General features: G+C 42.8%; 1 protein-coding gene across 6 annotated transcripts in view; it reads right to left on the bottom strand.

The window, feature by feature from the left end:
• STXBP6 (syntaxin binding protein 6) overlaps positions 1–24,935 on the bottom strand; it is a 285,447-nt gene that overhangs the window by 102,172 nt on the left and 158,340 nt on the right. Inside the window, exon 1 of one of the 6 annotated variants that reach the window (XM_070053811.2) lies at positions 8,908–9,068. The exons of the other annotated variants lie outside the window; for them this stretch is intronic. The gene's annotated coding sequence lies outside the window, so the exon portion shown is untranslated. Of the gene's footprint in view, positions 1–8,907; positions 9,069–24,935 lie in introns of those variants that run through there. 6 annotated transcript variants of the gene reach the window in all.

Below are 24,935 nucleotides of genomic sequence, written 5' to 3'. Positions count from 1 at the left end.
GCCCGGAGTTTAGGTGGCAGTATTTCATTTATCATTCATTTGTGCATCTTTCTGTTTGTTTATTTTGCTTTAGAAATTTCAGAGGTTGTCAGAGGGTTTGGAAAAGGAGCCAGATATTTGTGACCTGTGGTAAGGGCAAAATGATCGTGAGAAGGAAGAAATCTTGGGGCTGTATCGTCAGATGGCAGTCCTGGCGCTGGGCCAGTCACACCCCTGGGGTTGCAAGGCCCCTTCTTCCCAGAAGAGTCACACAGGGCAGGGCCGCTTCCTGCTAGACATCGTCTCCTGTGAGACTTAGGAGCAGACTCCCTGAGCAGGTATCTGAACCCTTGCTCTGAACCTCTGCCCTGGGTGTCATCCTGACAACATTCGAGAGAACTCTTTGGGCAGTGCAGCTCCCACACCGGCTCCATCAGGCCCACAGACTCCAAGCTGCTGAGCTGCGATGGACCATGTGGAAGAATATCAAATGTGGGGCACATGGCCAAGATGGCACCAAGCAGGGGTCTGGAGTGAGAGAGGAAGGAGCTGAGAGGACCCCATGCACTCGCAACTATCAACTACTGTAACTAGAACTCCCACAGTTGTGAACAGGGAGCAGAAAGAGCCTCGTTCTACACATTCTGCTGCTCTGAAGAGCTCTGTGGGGAGACACCGAGCAAGAAAGAGTCCAAGAATGGAGCTCTCAGCAGTCAAGCAGCAAGGGGGTGCCTGTGGGATCACCTCCCAGGGAGGGGACGGGGCCACCTGCCCACTGCTCTCCGTGGTGGCTGCAGACCCCAGACGCTCAAACGTCCAAGATGCTGAATGCCTCCAAACCACTCACTTCGACTGAATAATAACAGATAACAAAAGGGAACTGGCATTTTGCATGTATAAATACAGCTCTAACAACAAAAACCACAGGAGTTATACTCAGGAAGTGAGCACTCACTATGTGTCAGGTCCTATTCTAAGTCTGTGCAAGTTAACTCACCGAACTGCATTTAACATGTATTTACTTATTTTCATTTTATTTGAAATCCAGAGAGAGAGAGAGAGAGAGAGAGAGAAAGAGAGAGAATATCTTTCACCTGTTGGTTCACTCTCCAAATGCTTGCAAAAGTTGGGGCTAGGCCAAGTCAAAGCCAGGAGCCCAGAACTCCATCTGGGTTTCTCATATGGGTGATAGGGACTCATGTGCTTGAGTCATTACCTGCTGCCTCCAGGGCGTGCATCCTGCAGAAGCACAAAGCTGGTTTGGAAGAGGAGGAGCTGGTACTTGAAACTGGCACCCTGACATGCAGTGCAGTTGTCCTGTGTGGCAACTTAACTTGTTACTCCAATGCCTGGCCTTTAACCTTCACCACAAATCTAAAGAACTTACAATTTTTTGAATCCATTTCACAGATAGAGAAAGAGTATCCAGAGGTTAAGGAATTTGCCTAGGTCACCCAGCTGGTGAGGAACAGAACAGAGATTAAGGCCTGGGGCCACCTGGCTTCAGGGTCTTTGCTGTTACTCACCACCCAGCGCTGCCTTGCTAGGGTGGGAACCCCTAAGCACGTAAGAGTGTTAAACAATGAACAATTTATAAAAACAAAAAAGAATCCACCTATGCAAAACATGGGGGATTAAAGAGGACCTGTAATTTCTAATTATGATGAAAATCTCATGGATAATTCCCAACAGAGAATCACAGTAAAAGCCACCACTGCAAAGGATGTGCAGTGATCAACTACTCCATTTTCTTGTCTTCAAGTGGGAATAAAATATGCACCTGCCCATGAACATTTTCCCAGAATGCCAAAGTTAGAGAACAGACTTCCTTAGTAACATTCAACTTCAAGATCACAAACAGAACATTTTAAGGGACAAACAACTTCACAGTAAAATAATCGTTGGTTTGAACTCTGCATCTGTCACTTCTTTTTTGAGGAAGTGGCATTTTTTTTTTTTTTTTGACAGGCAGAGTTAGACAGTGAGAGAGAGAGAGAGAGAGAAAGACAGAGAGAAAGGTCTTCCTTTTCCATTGCTTCATCCCCCAAATGGCCACCACAGCCGGTGCGCTGTGCCAATCTGAAGCCAGGAGCCAGGTGCTTCCTCCTGGTCTCCCACGTAGGTGCAGGGCTCAAGCACTTGGGCCATCCTCCACTGCCTTCCCGGGCCACAGCAGAGAGCTGGACTGGAAGAGGAGCAACTGGGACAGAACCGGGGCCCCAACAGGGATTAGAACTCGGAGTGCCGGTGCTGCAGGCGGAGGATTAGCCAAGTGAGCCATGGTGCTGGCCAAGGAAGTGGCATTTTACAAGAAAACCCTATAATATAAAATGGTGATAATATATAAATAAAAACGAAAATCAGGACTGAGGATCATAGAAATAGGCAAATAACATTAAATGGTTCCAGACTAACTCATATTAAAGAATTTGGACTTTTTTTTTTTTTTCAGAAAACTAAGTAGGACTATTATAATTAGGCTTACATTTTAGAGCTTTAAAAGTTCTGGCAGAATTGAGGATTTCCTTATTGGAAAAGGAAAAGACAAAGATTAATCTGGAAAGCATCTCAGTGTCTCATGAGAGAACAGCTGTAGGCCAGAAACTAACGTGTGTAAAATGACCAGCAGTTAGAAGTGACTTGAATGCAAAGGTGAAAGAATTGGAAGAACAAGGTCAACAGTAAGACTTCTAGCTTGGATAAAGTGACAGAGGATGGTGTGGTTAACAAGGAAGGGGTGGTCAAAGGAGGGGTATCAGCAGGGAGGTGCTATATTGGCCTGAGTTTAGGTCAGGTGGAAATATTTACCAGGTAGTCAGGGCAGGATAGACCAGAGACTGTCTAGTTAACAGGGAGAGACCCAGGGCACACAGTTCTATCAGATGCAGAAAGGCGGCCGGCGCCGCGGCTCACTAGGCTAATCCTCTGCCTTGTGGCGCCGGCACACCGGGTTCTAGTCCCGGTCGGGGAGCCGGATTCTGTCCCAGTTGCCCCTCTTCCAGGCCAGCTCTCTGCTGTGGCCCGGGAGTGCAGTGGAGGATGGCCCAAGTGCATGGGCCCTGCACCCAATGGGAGACCAGGAGAAGCACCTGGCTCCTGCCATCGGATCAGCGCGGTGCGTTGGTCACAGCGCGCCGGCCGCAGCGACCATTGGAGGGTGAACCAACGGCAAAGGAAGACCTTTCTCTCTGTCTCTCTCTCTCACTGTCCACTCTGCCTGTCAAAAAAAAAAAAAAAAAAAAAAAGCAGGCAATGCTGGTTAGAAAAGCTCAAAACAGATTCCATACCACCCAATGCACAGAGCATCCTGCGTATTTTTAGGCTATGCTCATCATCTGAAAGCTTGCTTTGCTCACATGTGTATGCTTTGTGGGCTACTTACATACCAGTGTCTCACACTCCGCCGTCATGTAACTCTTCTTTAGATGCAAGCCCCTCTTCACCCAGGCTAAGGAACTTTTGCACTGTGCCATAGGGCAGTTGTTACCAAGCAGATGAAAGACTGATGGAGAATGAAGTTTCCTGCTCGCATAACTTCCTTGAAACTTTTTTGAAGTTTTCCACTCTAACTCCCGTCTTTATTTCCCATGTTTTTCATGTTCAGGAAAATTTCTTCGATTCCTCCCATATTATATCCCCATGGATTTATGATATTTACCTCAAACCTGGCTGGCTATTTTTCTTTACTTCTTATGCATTCGTTCTGGCCTCTAACCTAAGATTCTTTCTGAGTAAATGATGCCAAGTCAATACCTCAATTTTCTTTTTTTTTTAAATTATTTATTTATTTATTTATTTATTTTGACAGGCAGAGTGGACAGTGAGAGAGAAAGAGAGAGAGAGAAAGGTCTTCCTTTGCCATTGGTTCACCCTCCAATGGCCACCACGGCCAGCGTACCACGCTGATCTGATGGCAGGAGCCAGGTGCTTCTCCTGGTCTCCCATGGGTTGCAGGCCCCAAGCACTTGGGCCATCCTCCACTGCACTCCCTGGCCACAGCAGAGAGCTGGCCTGGAAGAGGGGCAACCAGGACAGAATCTGGCGCCCCGACCAGGACTAGAACCCGGTGTGCCAGCGCCGCAAGGCGGAGGATTAGCCTAGTGAGCTGCGGCGCCGGCCTCGATTTTCATCTCAATTACTAATCATGGTCTATGTGTTAAGCACCTACCTGTTCCACAGAAATGTTTTCCTCACTGAAACTGGTCTAATTTATAGCTGGTCAAAGCGTGGTATTTTCCAGTACCAACAGCCAAGGAGCAAGGAACAGAACGTGCAGATTTCTTTTCCTTTGTGAAATGACTATTTGATTGACGATAGCCATGAAACTAATTATAAACCACAAAGAATTCCCACATTATGCTGTTTATTCCTTTCCATTTGTCTCCCTACAGAAGAGTAATTTAAAGCGATTAAAGGGGCCAGCACTGTGGCAAAGCAGGTAAACCCGCTGCCTGCAGTGCCAGCATCCTATATGGGTGTTGGTTCAAGTCCTGGCTGCTCTACTTCTGATCCAGCTCTCTAATGTGGCCTGGGAAAGCAGTGGAAGATGGCCTATGGACTTGGGCCCTGCACCCTCGTGGGAGACCTGGAAGAAGCTCCTGGCTTTAGATTTGCACAGATCCAGCAGTTGTGGCCATCTGGGGAGTGAGCCAGAGGATGGAAGACTTCTCTTTCTTTCACTCACTCTCTCTGCCTCTCTGTAACTCTGCCTTTTAAATAAGTAAATAAATCTTTTTTAAAAAAAAGAGATTTAAATGCAATGTGATTGAATTCCATCTAGAGGACCCATTTGTCAGCTCTGACTTAAAAAACAGGTGTAGACTTACTGGCCTCTGTGCCCAGTGAAAGGAAAGACATTACTAGGGGTTACACTGAATTTCGCTTAAAAACTCTGGGAGGGTCTAGCTATTCATGGTGGTATATCCTCTTGTTGGGCATGATTCCAAATGCCAAATGCTGTCTAGCAGTGGTCCAAACACACAGAATTGAAGTTATACTCATTCAAAATCAACATAGTTAACAATTAAAAAAAAATCCTCTCAAATATATGAGAGAGCAGAGCTTCATTTGCATAAGTTGGGACACTGAAAACCTCAAAAGCTGTAGTTGTCAGAGCATGAACTCTGCATTAGGTCCTCGTGCCCCCTACAAGTGGTGTTACCATGGACACTGCCTATCTTCTCTGGGCATAAATAACGCAACAGCACTTCTTCCTAGGGTTGGCCTGAAGAGCAGTAAACCAGACAATTTACATAAAATGATTAACATAGTTACAGCAGACAGAGTTCACTGCACTGTTGCTACATTATGTTCATCAACATCATAATTAGTAGAAACCAAAAAGAGCATGAGGTATCTTTGGTGGGGCTGAAGAACAGGCAACAACTAGACTCTCTTATCTGAGAAGCCTAAATATAGAATAGGCAGCAACACTTCTGAGATGAATGTCCTCAGGGGGAGATGTCACTGGATGAGTTCTTCAGCCTTTAGAAGGCCACAATCCAGTACTCGCAGGGTGGGTATTGGGCTAGCAGCCCAGTAACATTTGGCTGTTTTTGCCCTGGCCATGCCTCTTTCCCACATTTCATTACTGTTAAGGCGTTACTGACTCAAGTCTTACTCTACCAAGAAGCCTCCTATATAAATGTTACTGGAACTATAATAGTTGCTGACTTCATTTCTAATAGAATCTCACTTTAAAAAGGAGAAATGAAACCACAAGTAAAGACAGCACTTAGTGTGCACTGATGTTGAAGCCACAAAATTAAAATCAGCTTTTCAGTTCATTTTTTTTAAAGATTTATTTATTTATTTGAAAGTCAGAGTTACACAGAGAGAGGAGAGGCAGAGAGAGGAAGGAAGAGAGGAAGGGTTAGAGGGAAAGAGAGGGAGAGAGAAAGAGAGAGAGAGAGGTCTTCCATCTGCTGGTTCATTCCCCAGATGGCTGCAATGGCTGGAGCTGTGCCAATCCAAACCCAGGAGCCAGGAGCTTCTCCTGGGTCTCCCACGCGAGTATAGGGGCCCAAGGACTTGGGCCATCTTCTACTGCTTTCCCAGGCCATAGCAGAGAGCTGGATCGGAAGTGGAGCAGCTGGGACTGGAACTGGCACCCATATGGGATGCAGGCCCTGCAGGTGGTGGCTTTACCCTCTCCGCCACAGCGCAGGCCCCAGTTTTTCAGTTCTGATTCCAGAGGCCTGGCATAGCTCCTTGTTTTAAGAACAGAACCTCAGCTGCTCCACTTCCGATTCAGCTCTTTGCTATGGCCTGGGAAAGCAGTGGAAGATGGCCCAGGTGCTTGGGCCCCTGCACCCGTGTGGGAGACCTGTAAGAAACTCCTGGTTCCTGGCTTCAGATTGGCTCAGCTCTGGCTGTTGTGGTCATTTGGGGAGTGAACCAGAGGATGAAATACTTCTCTCTCTCTCTCTCTCTGCCTCTCTGTAACTCCCAAGTAAATAAATAAAATCTTAAAAAAAAAAAAAAAAAAAAAAAGACAGGACCTGCTATCAGATTTCTCATAGTCAAGGAGATGAATCAGAAGAGTTTAAGTCGTCAAGGACCTTCTCATAGTAACTGCTTGCATGCAGTGACTTAAGTGCCAGTCAAACCTATGGAAAGCCTGTCTCTTTGGAGGAAGGAGAGAGAATCCAGGAATCTGCATTATAACAAGTAGCATTTCATGCATATGAAGATTTGATAACCACTACTCTAGGAGCTCATAATTTAGTAGAAGATACACACATCCAAGTATAAGCTATTCTAATACTTGGCAGTTTTTCAGGGGAGCCATGATAAAGACGTGGAACAAAGAGGCAGAACTAAGGAGAGAAGTCATTCCAATCAGGAAAATCTCAGAGAGACTCCTGAATCCTTGGAATGTGAGACTGGAAGGTGATTAGAAATAACAGCAGAAGATACCTGGGCTAGGAGTAAGGAGAAATAGGACATAAGAATTGTCACGGGTGAGAGAACCAGCTAAACAAAAGCATTGGGGGTAAGCAAGTGTGGAATACCTCGGAGCAAGTAAGTGTGGCTGGGACCTGAGTGAAAGGGATTACGGGGTAGGGTTACTGCTGTAAGTAGAGAGGAAGGAAGAAACACACACAGCCGTATGAGATACAAGACGGTAGGTCTTTAACACCAGCTGGAGTCTAGTTCTACTGTTTCTGCCATGAACAACTGTAAGAGATTTGTGCACAGGAATCATAATCAGCTTTAAGCTTTGAGAAGGGAAATCCAGTATGGTGAATTGGAAAGCACTACCCAGGCCCACAATCCGTTATCTACTTTCCAAAATACAGAAAGCTTTGCTGGCAAAACCTGCACCTGTCATGAAACTAAGTGGGGTTACTTATAGTCAATGCTGATCCAACTCATTGTGAACATTCATGCATGCTGATATAAAAATATGAATGTGTTTGATTAAGGGGGCTGCCCCAAACCCCACTGCAGATATTACATTAAATTTGGGTCATGTACTATATAACATTTCTGAACTCAGAGAAATTCTGATTTCCAAAACTCATCTGAGATGAAGACTTGGATGATGGTTTATGGATTCCCACAAATAACAGAACAGGTTCAGTATCCTCTTGATGCTTTGAAAGACGGAGGGGCCTTTCACAGGGTGATACATAAAGGAAGGTACTCAGTACCATTGTTCTCAGTGGCCAGTTTCCTATGACCATTTAATCTCTGTGGAAGTCTGGCTAAAAGGAAAGGTGTTGACGGAATAAGTGGTTTGGCTCCTGTCATAAGAATAATTATCAGCCCTTACTTCCCTACCTCTTTCAGTTAGATGAACAAAGTCTATAATTCCGCAGATTGGTAAATAGGCGGTGAAGGCTACTTTATCTTTGCACAGCTGTCTGTATGCACGTGTTTCTGTACTTGAAATCCAACAACATCAGGGCTGCAGAGCGCCTTAGAAATACTTCAGTTCAACAAAGAGATGGGGAAAGCTCACCTCAAAGGTTGTCACAGCTAACACTTCCTGAGCACCACAGGTTTCCTTGTGACTGCATCTCTCAGAGGCCAAGGGGTCCATCTACTGTGACCAGACATTGATTTACCTACGGGGCATTTTTAAAATACGCCTCAACCACGATTCCCCTAAGTGTGGATGCACCACTAGGGAATAGAATGGAAGCCCACTGAACTGCATGCTTTTCTAAACACGTACAGGTTGAGGATCCCTAGTCCCCAAATTCAAAATTCTCTGAACTCTCAAACTTCTTGAGCACTAATGATGCTAAAACACGCACACACACACACACACACACACACACCTGGGATTTCAAGAGCATTTCAGGTTTTGCAGCATTCTGGAGTTCAGCTTTTGGATATTTAGGTTAGGAATGCTCAGCTGGTAAGGTCTATGCAAACACTCCCAAATTTGAAAAACTAAATCTGAAATACTTCTGGTCACAAGCATTTTGGATAAGGGATACTCAACCTGTACTGAAGTAGCCAGAAATTTATGTTTGAATCCAGACCATCTTGATGACTCATATAAAGAAAAGCTAAGGAAATACCAAAGCATTTTTTCCTCTAAAGGTATTTAGATTTATCTAAAGCACCAAGTTATAGATACGTGTTTGTATACGTAAACTCCTAGAAAAACATGGAGATCAATAAAACTAGATCTTACCAAACCTCTACAGAGTGAATAAGTTCTACAATTAAAAACTACAGAAAAAATTCAAAATGGAAAAGATGTATAGATTTAACTACAAGTTCTCATTTATTTTGGTATAATTTTAAAATAATCAAAAAGAAAAATGAGGAAATATTCTTATTGCCTACTGTATATCTAGGTCTAGCATTCTTTCCTCTACAAAGAAACTGCACAAATTAGTGAGAAAAACACTAGGACTCCTAAATAACTGGGTTAGAAACACGAACAGACATTTCAAAAAGGACAAATACCTTCAATCAGCAAATCCAAGACAAAAAGTCTAGGCACCCACAATGAAACATAAATGCGAACAGCAGCAGTATCCGGGTTGCCTACCAATTTGCGTGGATCAGAAAAATGACGACAGTCAGTGCTGGTGCCAGAACGTGATGAAACAACCTGATGTACTCTTCCTACTGGCGGCAACAACTTCTGGAAGTTCCTTGTAAGACTCAAGTTCTTCAAACTATTCATATCCCTTGACCTAGTAACTTCAGTTTTAGAAACCTACTCTAAAAAAATAAGGAACCCTGTAAACTTTGAACATGGATATTTATTGCAGCGTTATTTATATAACTGGAAAACTATTTTTAAAAACCACCATGTCCAATAAATATCAAAAGCAAATAAATCAAAAAGAATATATTCAAGATGATATTATGCAACCAGCGAGGTGATGCTTAATTAATCTTAGGTAATAATGGGAAAGTGTTTATGACTGCTGAATAACAAATGAAAAGAGGTCAAAATTATTTATACAGAATGATTATAACTTGGTAAATAAATGAAGTCAATCTCTGAATATAAAAATATCAGAGTGATTGGAAATAAAACAAAATGATTATATCTGAGTGGTGAGTGCATGAGTTATTTTTTCTATTCATTTGTATTTTCTAAAATATCTCTAGATATTATACATAAATTTGATTTAGAAACTTATCTCAATGAAATTAAAGCATTATAGTCAATAAAAAGTCAATTCTAATTTATCTCCCTCCTTACTGCAGTAAGATGTTGTAATATACTTCCTAGGTAACACAATTCAAGTTAGCACGGATATCACAGGACTATCTCACAGAACAAAGCCTTCAGAGGAACTCTGTTGTCCAGGAGGAAACAGAACTGCTTATCCGTCTCAGTGAATCGTGATTACAGTCCTGTGAGGTAGCTGCTATGATTATCACCATTTCCCACGGGGAACAAGGAAGACGGCAGCTTGCTCGGCTATCACACATCTGGTAAGGATTTGAACCCTGGCTGTACAGTGCGAGTGACACTTCTGGACGCCTTATAGTGACCTCGGAGATGAGAGGGTACTTGGATGTAATTAGTACCAACTTTCACTAAAAGATTTCAGTACAGAGAAGTTACATGACTACCTTTAAAGTGTCACGTGGCAAATCATCCAATAGGCAAACAGAATAATATGTTTCACAGGTTGTAATTTATAAACACTAAGATTAAAATGAGTGCAAGCAACTGGGCTCATCTGCTCAATTTCTTTCCTAATATTCAATTTTTCTGTTTTCTTAGGACCAATATTCAGGGAGAGGCATATTCCTGTGATCTGTAGGGAGAACCTACATCCCTGAAATCCTGAGGCTAGTGGGTCTCAAGGTCTTTCAGTCCCATCACAGAACTTCATTTCAACCTAGGTGGGCTGACATCATCATGGAAATGTCTTCATTAAAGCACCTACTGGGTGTGGCACTATCCCAGGCTTTGTAAAACATCAGACTCCAATAGAACTCTGAACTCCAGGAGAGCAGTGCAAGAGCCAAAACAAAATACAGCCACTTGCCAACAGCAAGAAAAGAGCTCTGTGTTCACTTATTTTCTAATCCTTCATGGAGTCCAAGATAAACACCAGGCTTCCTCATCGCATCTGATACAGATTAAGGGAGTCAGATCTCTGTTGCGAGAGAAATGTTAGGAAAGCTCCATAGCAAATAAATGGTCTAAATGACAAGAGAAAGTTCTGCAGAATTGTTCCCCTGGGCTACTGTGGCTTAGGCTGGAATTTTCAGTGTGCTGTTTAGAGGCTTATGGACCCATCTTCAAGAAGTCGGAAGAGAAGGAACCAAAGTCCCTATCAGACAGGGGAAATGACAGGGTCCACAGTGATGCTGCCGTAAAACCATGAAAACAAATTGCGTGCCTTCCTTGCTCCCCCCACCACCCCGGCGATGATGCACCAGCTTGTCCTATACAGCAATGGCAATGTCTGTCTCCCCTAGAGGACCCTGACTCCTAATGGCCCAGTTCTGACTGAGCATCAGAAATACATGATGACCAACACAATCTAAAGCAGAGATGAAGGCAATAAAAGCTGGGATGCATGCATAATTGGGAGAAGGAGGAACAGCTTTGCTGCAGCAGCATCAGCGTGCATCACCCCTGGAAAGATGGAGTCATGGAATTTACACTTACAGCAAGAAACACAACTAAGCTGAGAGTGAAAACGGGGAATCAAATTACTAGACTCATTTTAAATCAATAAGTAAAAGATAAAGGATTTATATGATTGTATAGAAAGGGTTTTTTTGTGAATGGAAGGGGAGAGGGAGTGGGAAAGGGGAGGGTAGTGGGTGGGAGGGACGGTATGTGGGGGAAGCCATTGTAATCCATAAATCATACTTTGGAAATTTATATTCATTAAATAAAAGCTAAAAAAAAAAAAAAGAAAGGGTTTTTTTTTTTGGCTATTTTTAACCTAAAAAAAGCAGGACTAAGTAGAGGGTATACTATGAACATCTTCTTTCAAAATGTTTTCAACTTTAACTATTTAGGTTCATTTTAAACAACAACACTTTTTCAGAGATCGAACAACAACAAAAAAAATGAACGAAGGAAGACAATGAATATCCAGGATGGCTAAACAAACTGGTAACATCCCCTAAACAAAATAATGGAAACACCAAGCAAAGAGTGGCATAGAATCTGAAACAATCAGAATACTGACACATCACGAGTGGAGTGTAAAATGTTACAGCCACTGGAAAACTGTCAGCACTTCCTGATAAACACAACCTTCCCGTGACCTAGCAATTCCGTTTTGATCTGTGTACCAGAGAAATGAGTGATCATATTCATCAAGACTTATACTGCTAGGTACAGAGCAACTTCACTCATTGTAACCAAACCTGGAAGCAACCCAAGTCCATCAACAAAGAGAATGGTGAGATTACGACATAGTCACATAACAGAATGCTTGTCAGCAACATAAAAAAAATGACAAGAACATGGGTGAATCTCTAAAATGTACTGAATGAAAGAAATCAAGTCCTAAAATAATTAAAAACACACTGAGGATTCCACTTTTGCAAAGTTCAAGAACTGGCTCGTGTACGGTGCTAGGAATCAGAAAGGTATCTATCTCTGAGGATGGGGCTACTGACTGCAGAGTGGAATAAGAGAGCTTTCTGGGGCAGCAGAAGGGTTTTGTATTTTAATCTGGGTGGTGTGCAAATCACGTTCATGGCTGTAAAATTCCATCAAGCTGTACATTAAGTTTTGTGCATTTTACTGTGTATACATTATGCCTAAAATAAAATACACATTGAACAAACAAATCATTGTTCTTATAAAATGTTAACATTATACAATTTTATATCTATGAATATAAAAGATAACAGAAATCTGTTTGCAATAAATATAAGAAACATCTATGTTTTTGCTAATGAGTGGATGAGTACAAGGATGTAGGCAGAAGGGTGTTCATTGCAAAATTGTTTTTTATAGGCAAACATTTTTAAAAAAAGATTTAAGCGTCTAGCAATAGGAGATTGGTTGTGGCTGTATGTATGTTAAATGTTGTAGTAATGTTTACCATAGACATGAAAAGGTAAGATTTAGTAAAACACAAAGCTAGATATAAAACATATATGGTTGTTAGGGACTGAATGTTTTTGTTTTTCCCTGACCCCTAGAAGTTCATATGTTGAAGCCCTAAATCCCTAATATGGCTAGATTTGGAGATGAGGCCATTGTTCTGCCCACCATAGATGCTTCATTAAGCATCCCAAGAGAGACCACCTCATCATCCTTTGGGTATCTTCACAGTGCTATGGACAGCTGATGACTGATTACCAAATATCCACTAGCCACCTGATAATCTGCTGAGTTATACACTGTTTGTTCATCTCTCCTAATAGTTTTATAGGAAACTGGCAGAATTCAATTAAGCATATTTTCTAATAAGAGAGAAAAACATGAGTTAATAAAGAAATAAGATCTCGCAATGTCTTATCCTGACATTAGTGAGATGGGCATATCAGAGTTCCTGGGGACACAGCTTCATTTAGACCTTTTCTGTTTGTACGTGATTGCAGGGGTATTCTGTCCAAATACCAGGTAGTAGCAGGTCTTGAGTTAAACCTCTATATCCAATAGGTGACCTATAGACTTTCACCAAGGATCACTGTAATTATGTAATATATTTTTGCAATATGTTTATCTTTGACTAAGACTGTGCACTGCAGTTGAACTTGGTGGTTCTATGAAAGATGGCTATTAACTGCATTGTAAGTAGCTCATAGCAAATAACTTGCAACTATTTCAAAGAGGTTTAAGTTTTATTTATTTTTTACTCTTCTTTATTGAGTTCCTCTGTATTATCATATGCGCCTGAGGCCTTCCAGTAAAATTTCCTCCTCAGTTACAGCTCTAGCTTTTGGTATCTGAGCTTGACTTACTCATTCTTGGCTCCCCCGCCCCCAGTCTTATTGAAACAGTGTTGAACATAGAATTGACGATCTTGTCTAAGAATCAAGGTAACATGCTTAGGTATTCCGGCTCCTGTGTAAAAGCCACCCCTTCCTTAACTGCCCAAGGGCCTGGTCACTGTTTCTCAGAAGGCCTTGACACTTCTGGATTGGTACGCCATGCACTTGCTCTCCAATTTCCTCTCTCCTACTCTAGGAGTTGCTTAAGGACAGAGTACACATCTTTTTTATCAGTACTGCCTGGTACAGGCCCTGCAGTAAAGGTGGTTCTTTATCAGTTTCTGTGGGATGCGTTGCAATTAGTACCTAAAGAAAACTACAAATTATAAGATGCCTAAAAGTTCACATAGAGACAACCCGAAGATCTGAAGTGATACTTGTCTGTTGTAAAAAAAAAAAAAAAAAAAAAAAAAAAAAAGCTACAGAATACAAAAGCTTTATTTTGTTATTTGTATCTTAGTGGTCTAACACAAATGGAAAAAAAAAAAATCACAGAACATTCAAAGGAAAACACCCAAGCTTAAAGCAAAGTTTCACATGCATTTATAAACTTGTACAAACTATATAAAATCAACGAGCTACAATTTTCTCATCTATAAAAATGGGATATTAGTCCATGAAAAATCTGCCAGGATTAAGTTTTTTGTGTTTAATAAAAGGGCCTGTAAATGTGTATTTATATACCAATTTTATCTTTCCAATTCTCCTCCTTCTCATCTCGACCAAATCTTTGTTCTCTTTGTTGCTTTAACATAGTTTGGCTGACCTAACCTAGACAGGCTTTGATATTGTCCCTTTGGAGCCCAAACAATGAAATTCAGTCACACAAGTCAAGGGCTGCCTTTAGGGCCTGGGCAAAGAATGTCAGCGGCTTGGCAGCAGGAACATCACTCTTATGAGTGACCTTGTCACTTGCTTGTAATAGAATCAACAGAGTTCAGAATTATGAAATAATCTCCAATCCAAACATAAACCCAAAGTCATTTTAGAGCCTTTATATGAACAGGTGACTGCAACCAGTCCCAACTTTATACTTACATGGTGAGGTCAAGTATCCATCTAAGCTGATAGGAGCCTGCTACTTAAATATTCCTTCTAAAAGTCTACTATCGATTGAGTGATATCCCCCTGAAATTCAAATGTTGAAGCTCTAGTCTTCAATCTGACTGCATTTGGATACAGGGCCTTTACAGAGTAACTGAGATCAATTGAGATTAGAAGGATGGCTGATAACCGTGTCAACAGAGGAAGAGACACCCAGAATGTTCAAGCACAGAGGAAGGGCCCTATGGGGACATAACAAGAAGGTTCCAGTCTATAAGCCACAAAGAGAGGCCTCCAGAAATCAACTCCACCAACAACTTGAACTTCTGGCTTCCAGAACTGTGAGAAAACAAATGTCTGTTCTTTAAGCCACCCAGTCTGTGATGTTCTGACAGCCAAGGAGGACAAATACAGCATCTATCATGCCTCTACCTGACCACAGCTAACCACTGGAAACTGATCGACCCATTCAAATATTGGGTATTAGGATGCTGAAAGATCTCAGCCTGAGAGTTTGAGTCCTGGCTTTGTTACCAGTAACAATGCAGCCTTTGCTAAGCTGTTTAATCTCTTTCAGTTTCCCACATGTATAGATGTCTTTTGCAAGCAGAAAAGTCCAAGTAAAAATTTCCAAATAGAAACAATTTGAATTTTTCATGATTTGTTGATATATATATTATATATATATAGATATATATATATACACACACATACACATACATACACACACACACACATACTTTCTTTCCCCACTGGAGACCAAAAAGAGGACAGACTAGAACCATCTGAAAGAACTGACTCATATTTAGATCTTCTCTTTTGGACCACTTATTCCAAAGTCCCTCTTATCCCTTAAATGTCAGAAGACTTCTATTCAAGGTCAGGTTATGTCCATTTTCTAAGTTTAGGATTGCTAATCAGTAAAATGGGCTAGTGATATCTATTTATGGGAGTATCATAGCCCATGAGGAACTTGAGAGAGTAATTGCAAAGTGCTAAGAACGCAACAGACATTCAACACATGTCTGTGAGTCTGGATTCTCTGTGTTCACCCTACCGAAGAGTCTGGTCTTTGGTCTCCTCTCATGCCTGCTTAAGAAAACCTTCAGAATCTACAGGAGGCCTGCAGTTCCCTTTGTAACAAGGAGGAACCTCTGGCTCTGTTTTCCTTGGAGAAAACTGACAAAGGAAGAAGAGAACCATGCAGTTGTCCCAGCCCTCTCTCCGATGGAACCACTTGTGTTGTCCATTCTGATGGCTTTCATTTACTTCAGTAAATGAATATGTAAAAATTTTTTAATGTGTCAGTTGCTAAACAAAACCTTCAGGGGATAGATTATGTCAGACCAAAATAGGATCTATTTATAGGTGAAGTTCATGAAGTTTTTGTGTACATACATATACACTGTTTTTAGATCTGATGCGAAGATTAAAATGAGAGGTCGGCGCTGTGGCTCACTAGGCTAATCCTCCACCTGCGGCGCTGGCACCCCGGGTTCTAGTCCAGGTTGCTCCTCTTCCAGTCTAGCTCTCTGCTGTAGCCCGGGAGGGCAGAGGAGGATGGGCCAAGTGCTTGGGCCCTGAACCCGCACGGGAGACCAGGAGAAGCACCTGGCTCTTGGCTTCGGATCAGTGCAGTGCGCTGGCCGTAGCAGCCATCTGGGGGGTGAACCAACAGAAGGAAGACATTTCTCTCTTTCTCTCTGTCTAACTATGTCAAAAAAAAAAAAAAAAAAAAAAAAAAGATAAAGTGAGGGTTAAATTGTGGGAGGAAGAAATCACCTTACCCACTGTAATAAGCAGTCATTGCAAAAACCTCAGGGAAAAGTCTCTGAGTAGAAAAAACATATGCACACATGTACACAGTATGCTTTATCAACTATATCTAATTGTTATCATTTCTTAGGGAGAGAATTTCCCTAGAAGATGAATGCATATTGATGAAATATGTATTCTCATTGTTCAAAATAATCAGATTTTTTTAAACAAAAGCCTACAAATGAATTCCATCCCTTTATTTAGAAGTGTTGCAGGGTGGTCTCTATTTTTCTCAATCCAAACCTTACTACTATAAAATGAATGATACATGCTACTTTCTCATTTGACCATAAATTGTTCCTTTAGGTTAAAAATATGCAGGGTTAAAGACTATTAATGGGCTGGCGCTGCGGCTCAATAGGCTAATCTTCTACCTAGCGGCGCCGGCACACCAGGTTCTAGTCCCGGTCGGGGCGCTAGATTCTGTCCCGGTTGCTCCTCTTCCAGGCCAGCTATCTGCTGTGGCCAGGGAGTGCAATGAAGGATGGCCCAAGTACTTGGGCCCTGTACCCGCATGGGAGACCAGGAGAAGCACCTGGCTCCAGGCTTCGGATCAGCGCGGTGCGCCGGCTGCAGCGGCCATTGGAGGGTGAACCAATGGTAAAGGAACACCTTTCTCTCTGTCTCTCACTGTCCACTCTGCCTGTCAAAAATTAAAAAAAAAACAAAAAACTATTAATGATACTCTACAATGAATAAAAATTGGCAAAATCAGGTAGGTGTAAGGTAAACATTTTACTTAGTTTTTTTTTTTTTTTAACATTTATTTATTTATTTATTTGAAAGAGTTACACACACAGAGAGAAAAGAGGCAGAGAGAGAGAGCGAGGTCTTCCATCCACTGGTTCACTCCCCAGTTGGCTGCAATGGCTAGTGCTATGCTGATCCAAAGTCATGAGCCAGGAGCTTCTTCCAGGTCTCCCACACAGGTGCAGGGGCCCAAGGACTTGGGGCATCTTCTACTGCTTTCCCAGGCCACAGCAGAGAGCTGGATCGGAAGTGGAGCAGCCGGGACTCGAACTGGCACCCACATGGGATGCCAGCACTGCAGGCAGCAGCTCTACCTGCTATGCCTCAGTGCCAGCCCCTAGTTTTTTTTTTTTTTTAATATGAGGACTTACTGTTTGTTTGCTTAAATATAACACAGTTCAATCAACAGGCCAAAACAGTCTTTGTCTCAGCAGAAAATATGTTTAGCTTTCTGTTCTTAGAGAATTTCAAGTTCAGAGTACTATATATCTCAGCAACATTCCTTTTAAAAAATATCTGTCATCCTATTTTTAGTCATTTGATTCAGATATTTTAAATGATTGTTTTGTTATGACTATAACCCGAGAATGAAGTATTCATGAAAAACATTCACTAAAGGAAAATGAATAGTGCTGAATTGCAAGGTTTCCATATCAAGTGGTTTCCTTACTACAGAGAATCTTGCTAAGCCAAATTTCTAGGCTGGCAGTTTGCTTTTTTACTTTTCCACACAGTAAACTGATGTGTAGGGAAATATGAGGTCCAGGAGATGATTTATCCACTCGACTGTGTCTTCCAAGAGGAAAAACGAACAAGCAGGAAGTACTAGGAAATGCAAGGATTTGAAGCATTTAACGAGTTTATACATATACATACATATATATATATGCATCACAACTGTATGTAAATATATATATGCATCACAACTGTATGTAAAGACATGTAACATGGGAAACTGCTTCCACTAAAATGTGGAGTGTAAAAAAGCACTTAATGGGGCCGGCACTGTGACGTAGTGGGTAAAGCTGCCGCCTACAGCACCGGCATCTCAAATGGGCGCCGGTTCAAATCCCAGCTGCTCCACTGCTGATCAGGTCTCTGCTATGGCTTGGGAAAGCAGTAGAGCCTGCACCCACGTGGGAGATCTGGAAGAAGCTCCTGGCCTTGGGTCAGCACAGCTCCAACCATTGGGGCCACTTGAGGAGTGAACCAGCAGATGGAAGACCTCTCTCTCTGTCTCTCTCTGCCTCTCTGTAACTCTGCCTTTCAAATAAATAAATAAATCTTTTTTATAAAAAGCATTTTACACAGTTGTCTACAACCATACACTACCACCTCAATTCCATTACAATGTCTTACAGGGATGAAGGAAAACACCAAGACGTTAGCGTTTTCAAAATGAAATCGCCATGACCTCCAGTGGCATCTCTTCTGTGTGCCTTTTGTAAGGCTGCGACAAAACACACCAAACACTGGAGTAAGGGAAAGGGTTTACTGGGGGAAACCCGACAGAACAGAGGGAAGGGGTAAAGAAGGAAAGAGAGAGGAGAGTGTAAGAGAGAGATCCAGAGACAGAGACAGAGACAGACAGAGAGAGAGAGAGAGAGATCAGGAGACAGAGAGAAAGACAGCCACATGTTTAGGAACTGGGCCTTTTAAAACTTTGCTGGGGGGCAGGCAGGGAAGCAGGAGCAGCGAATCCCATTAGGATGGGGGTGGGGCTGACATTGGTGGTTGGGCCATGTGGCCATCTGGCTTCCAGCAATGGCGGTGGGGGCTAGAGCATAAGATGGTGTCAGGGTGTAGACTGCGCTATAGATAAGACTGTGCCATTTTACTAACACCTTTTATTTTTATTTTTTAAAGATTGAAAGTGTGTTGCTTTTTCATAATCACTATAACATAAAAGTAAAACAAGGTAGTAATCCTGAATTATTCTTATACTTCAAGAACAATATTATTAACATCCCATCTATGAAAGACATTGATATTATTCCTTCTTTAAAAAAACATTAACAATAACTGACATATGTATGGCATTTCAATATGTGCAAACAATGTATACTGATCAACAATGCCCCTTCTTTGACATTACTTTATGACTGGAAGCTCAGAGCTTCTTTCTTATGTTTGTGCTTAGAATGTGTACTAGGTTATTGTAAACTATAGTCTTCCCACCATGCCGTGTAAAACTAGGAACTGATTCCTTTGATCTACCTCTGACTTGGAACTTATCCAAACCCCATCATCCCCCCACCCTTCCCAGCCTCCAGTAATTACCATTCATTCAGTGTCCAGATTGAGTTTGTATTCCCTCTTTATAAATATGTTACCAAATCCTCATTTTTGATTCTTTTGCATATTCTTGTCTCTTTGGACTTTTCCTCCTTCTCTGTTAGATTCAAAATGTTGGGCAATTTGGTCTCAGTTTTGGCAATGCTGTCTTCCTTGGTGGTGATTTCAACTATCCAATGCAGTGCTTGAAAAACAACTTCAGGCTGGCGCCGCGGCTCAACAGGCTGATCCTCCGCCTTGCGGCACCGGCACACTGGGTTCTAGTCCCGGTCGGGGTGCTGGATTCTGTCCCGGTTGCCCCTCTTCCAGGCCAGCTCTCTGCTGTGGCCCGGGAAGGCAGTGGAGGATGGCCCACGTGCTTGGGCCCTGCACCCCATGGGAGACCAGGAGAAGCACCTGGCTCCTGGCTTCGGATCAGTGCGATGCGCTGGCCGCGGCACGCCGGCCATGGCGGCCAATGGAGGGTGAACCAACGGCAAAGGAAGACCTTTCTCTCTGTCTCTATCTTTCTCTCACTGTCCACTCTGTCTGTCAAAAAAAAAAAAAAAAAAAAAAAAAAAAAAAAAAGAAAGAAAGAAAGAAAGAAAAAGAAAGGAAAAAAAAAGAAAAACAACTTCAAAACTAAGAAATTCCACAGGGCCGGCACCGTGGTGCAGTAGGTTAATCCTCCGCCTGCAGTGCTGGCATCCCATATGGGCGCCGGTTCAAGTCTCAGCTGCTCCACTTCCGATCCAGCTCTCTGCTACGGCCTGGGAAAGCAGTAGAAGATGGCCCAAGTCCTTGGGCTCCTGCACCCACATGGGAGACCAGGAAGAGGCACCTGGCTCCTGGCTTCGGATTGGTGCAGCTCCAGCCGTTGTGGCCACTGGGGAGTGAACCAATGGATGGAAGATCTTTCTATCTCTCCCTCTCACTGTAACTCCACCTCTCAAATAAATAAATAAATAAATAAAAAATCTTAAAAAAAAAAAACCTAAGAATTCTCAAATCTGTACCTCTAGCCCACATCAACTCCTTGAGCTCCAGGTTGCAACCCTCTAAACAATAACCCCCTTAGGGGTCTATAACATGACCAAATACCATAACTGAATTACCTACCTCCCCTCTCTCAGTCTTTCACCTTCATAGCAAGTGAAATCCCTCATTTGCTGAGTAAATTACAGGGAAAAACTGGAAATTACCCTTGGTTCCATTCTTTCCCATCCTTTCCCACATAATTCAATTCATTAGCAAGATCTGTTTATGTCATGTATACATGTAGGCCGAATATAATTTGTTTCCACTTCTGTGGCTTCCACTTGGCCCAAGACAAAATTCCTATCAAACTGGCGCTATTCACAAGCCTCAGAAGGAGTGCCCATTGCCCAGGCGTTCTAACCCCATTCATCTCCTGGCAACCAGAATGTGAAATGTGTCGTGCCCCATCTTTGCCTAAAATCTGCTCTTCATGTCCCATTACTCATACCATGGCTGACAAGGTTGTTTTTGTTTTGTTTTGTTTTTGTCAATGAGGTTTTTTTTTTTTTTTTTTTTTTTTGACAGGCAGAGTGGACAGTGAGAGAGACAGAGAGAAAGGTCTTCCTTTGCCGTTAGTTCACCCTCCAATGGCCGCCGTGGCTGGCGCACCACGCTGATCTGAAGCCAGGAGCCAGGTGCTTCTCCTGGTCTCCCATGCGGGTGCAGGGCCCAAGCACTTGGGCCATCCTCCACTGCACTCCCTGGCCACAGCAGAGAGCTGGCCTGGAAGAGGGGCAACCGGGACAGAATCCGGTGCCCCGACCAGGACTAGAACCCGGTGTGCGGCGCCACAAGGTGGAGGATTAGCTATTGAGCCACGGCACTGGCCATCAATGAGGTTTTACAGGATCTAGACTCTCCTCCTTTTGTCCCTTCAGCCTGGAAAACTCTCTCTCAGGTCTGTCTCCACAATTGTCTTTCTTCTGCTACTCAGACCAAAACAGACCTGAACATTGTCCCAGTTTCCTCAGAAGGCTCGGCCTGTGCCAGGCCTGCAGGATCAGCAGCTCTCTCAGGCCTTGCAACAGCCCGTGAGCCGTCAGAGGCAGGCTGAGCTACAGCTCTTGCAGGCGGGGCTGGTTACTCCCTGCAGTTGGGGCTCACTCCAGGCAAATCCCATCACCCACCAGTTGCTAAACCTCAGACTAGGCAGCTCAAGGACAAGTTAATGGGATTTGGCAGAACATAAAAGGAAACAAGACATTATAAAGGAAAAAGCACTTAAAATAGAAATAGGTGAAGTACACAGTGGTGGAAGTTGTGCCAGCTAAATACATCAAACCATATTTACATTTCTGTGTTATCTTTAGGGACAAGCAGGAAAGAAGATGCAACTACTGAAGCAGTTCCAAATTTGTTCAAGTCTGCATTGCACTTCACCTCAGCACTTCTTAAAACAGCAGAATACGGGCACCCACAGAATCTAAAGCGCTGCACACTGACACGTGGACTTGGCCTTGAATAGTGTGAATTTACAACTTCAGGCCTGCAGTCAGGAACTCTGAGCACAGGAGCCATGCACTTCATGTGTGGAGCGCTTTAGAGTTCACAGGGCCCATTCTGCATTATCTTGTTTGGTTTCCTACCCAACCTTAGAAATTATTTCATCCGTATTACTCATGCAGGGACTGACATCCAGGGACCTTACACAATTCGACCGAAGAATCAGTCATAAAGGAAGACCTGACCGTGATCTTCTGAGTCCTGGCGCATTCAAAAATGAAAATCGTGTTGCAACGTTCTGGAATCCAGAAGTAACAGTAGCCCCGACCCTCTCACCAACTAGCAAGTGTTGACTTTCAGTGAGTCACCCTCTTTGGCCCTTCCTTTCCTCATGTGTAAAAATGGGCACAAGAACATCTGTGTCACCCCTGCCATAGGACTGCTTGCAGGAGTCAACGTGAACATCAAGCACACCTTCTACTCCTGTCACAACTCACAGCACCTGTGCACACCACTCAAGTCATGCTCTCACTTTGAGGTCTATGCACTTGCTGAGCCCTAGACTGCTCTTCCCTTGATATCTGCAGCTTGTCCCCACCTTTTTCAGGCCACTGCTCACATATGACCCTGTGTGAAGGCCTTCATCAACAATCCACAGTAAAACATGGACCACACATCCAACCCACACTCCTTTTGTGCATGTCCCAATGTGTAGTTAACTTGCTTCATCTTCATCTGACATATGTGCTTGTCTATTTATTGACACATACATTGTCAACTTCATGAAAGCAGGGATCTTTGTCTGCATCAGTATCCCTGAAGTCTGGTGTCCCTTCAGTTTAATGTAGTGGTTAGCACACAATATGCCCCTTAAACACTGCTCCAGGAAATGAAAGAACGAAGTGAAGATACCAACTATATGAAGTATATTATTATAGTCAGTTTCTAGTCCCTTCTCCACCCATCTACCATAAGACAAGTTATGTATAGCATTCTTGGTATTAAAATATATGTCTTTAATGAGGGTAAACTTTGTAAATCACAATTTAAGCTAGAAGATCACAGGACTATATATATATATATATATATATATGATAATTAACTACTAGAACTTAAGTTTTACAACTTAAATCCTAGCAAAGCCCTCATCCCTTCTACTTTCATCATTATCGTTAATATCAGAGATACTAAAACAAAAATCACCACCCAGAATTTCCAACTGTGAAAAAGTCAGAAAACAAAAATAAAATTCCTCAGAGGGACAACAAACAGTTCCTGAACAACCCACAGGCCACCTCTGAGAAGCAAAACTGAGAAAAGAAGGGAATGGTGGTACTAAGATTTCAGCTATACCTGTAAGAATAGGAGAGATGAAGGGGGGGTAGAGAGAGAGAAAAAATACGGTAAAACATTAAATCAGAATGTACTTTTCTATAGGCTTAAACTATTTTATAAATAAGGAAATAAAACAGCCAACCAGTCAGGTGTCTCCACTGTATACACCAGAATCTTCTATCAGACCCAACTGTTTCCAAAAACCCCACCGTGAGTCATTTCTCTGGTAGTGCTTCTTGGCAGTGTCTTTGCTCAGCCACATGGATGCCTTCTTCCATTCCTCAGTCAGTATCCCAAACCTTTTCTATCACCCTGCTCACCCCAGCAGTGTCATCTGCAGCAAAGCACATAGCTGAGAAAAACCAGGGGAGCGCTTCCATTCCTCCTTGTTTTCCTTTAAACATGTTGTGTATGGTTATGTGCCTAGTTCAAAACTTTTAACTGAAGTCAGTCTCTCTGTTGATTTTTACCCTTTGGTCTGTGGACTCTCCACCCATGAAGACTTAATCTTTTTGCCCACCTGGAAGGCCTCCAAATGTTGTGAGACAAGTATATCCCCTTGAGCCCTATCCAGGTTAATCATGATGACCTTGTTCAACTTGTACAATGGAAACAAAACAATCATCTAACCACCAATGGTAGGGAATGTGTTTGGTATGGGAGTCCCATCAAGCTGGTATTCCGTGCAAGTAATGTTATATTTTTATGTACCCAATCTTAACAAGGAATTCATGACCCTTAAAAATTTTCAACTTCTTGAGATCTAAGACTAGACTTTACTATGATTATTTTTCTAAAATCTTTAAAGCTGCCTCTTTCTTTTATTTATTTTTATTTTTTTTTAATTTTTGACAGGCAGAGTGGACAGTGAGAGAGAGAGAGAGACAGAGAGAAAGGTCTTCCTTTACTGTTGGTTCACCCTCCAATGGCCGCCGCGGCCAGCGCGCTGCAGCCGGTGCACCACGCTGATCCGATGGCAGGAGCCAGGTACTTATCCTGGTCTCCCATGGAGTGCAGGGCCCAAGTACTTGGGCCATCCTCCACTGCACTCCCTGGCCACAGCAGAGAGCTGGCCTGGAAGAGGGGCAACTGGGACAGAATCCGGCGCCCCGACCGGGACTAGAACCCGGTGTGCCGGCGCCGCAAGGTGGAGGATTAGCCTAGTGAGCCACGGCGCCGGCCAAAGCTGCCTCTTTCTTTCAATTGTAAGCACAACTAAAGAACTAGGTTAGCTTTTTCAATGATATAATTCAAGATTTTTAAAAATTAAGTTAATAAAGTTATCTTGGATGGCTACTACTGAAAAATCACTTGATAACCCTACTTGGTGTTGTGGTAGGGAGAGATGGCTAGTTGGAGTTTATAAAAGGATAAGAGAATGCATGCCAAGAAAAGAATGTAAAATGCAGCAACTAGTGTATGCTAAATAATTCTTCAAATGTTTTATGACTGTTTAAGAAGGTTCTGGAGTTTTCAATAGAGATCTACTTCTGTTCATCTAAAAATTAAATAACTTTATTTTAAGTATATGCATTACCTACCTAAAGATTCAAACTATGTATTTATTTTTAAAGCGTTTTTTTTTTTTTAATTTGAAAGGGGGAGAGGAGGGAGGGAGGGAAGGAGGGAGACAGAGGGAGGGAGGGAGGGAGGGAGGGATGTTCCATCTGCTGATTCACTCCCCAAGTGGCTATAATGGCCAGGGCTAGACCAGGTCTCCTGTGGTGGGGAAGGGGCCCAAGCACGTGGGCCATCCTCTGCATCTTTCCCAGGTGCGTTAGCAGGGAGATGGACTGGAAAAGGTGAGCTGGGACTCAAACTGGCACCCACATGGGATGCAAGTGCTGCAGATG

This window comes from Oryctolagus cuniculus, chromosome 12 (assembly GCF_051225735.1).
Source record: "Oryctolagus cuniculus isolate XC-2025 breed Fujian yellow rabbit chromosome 12, ASM5122573v1, whole genome shotgun sequence".
Classification (NCBI taxonomy): Eukaryota; Metazoa; Chordata; class Mammalia; order Lagomorpha; family Leporidae; genus Oryctolagus; species Oryctolagus cuniculus.
Note: the sequence above shows the minus strand (reverse complement) of the source record. Positions and strands in the feature narration are given on the sequence as shown.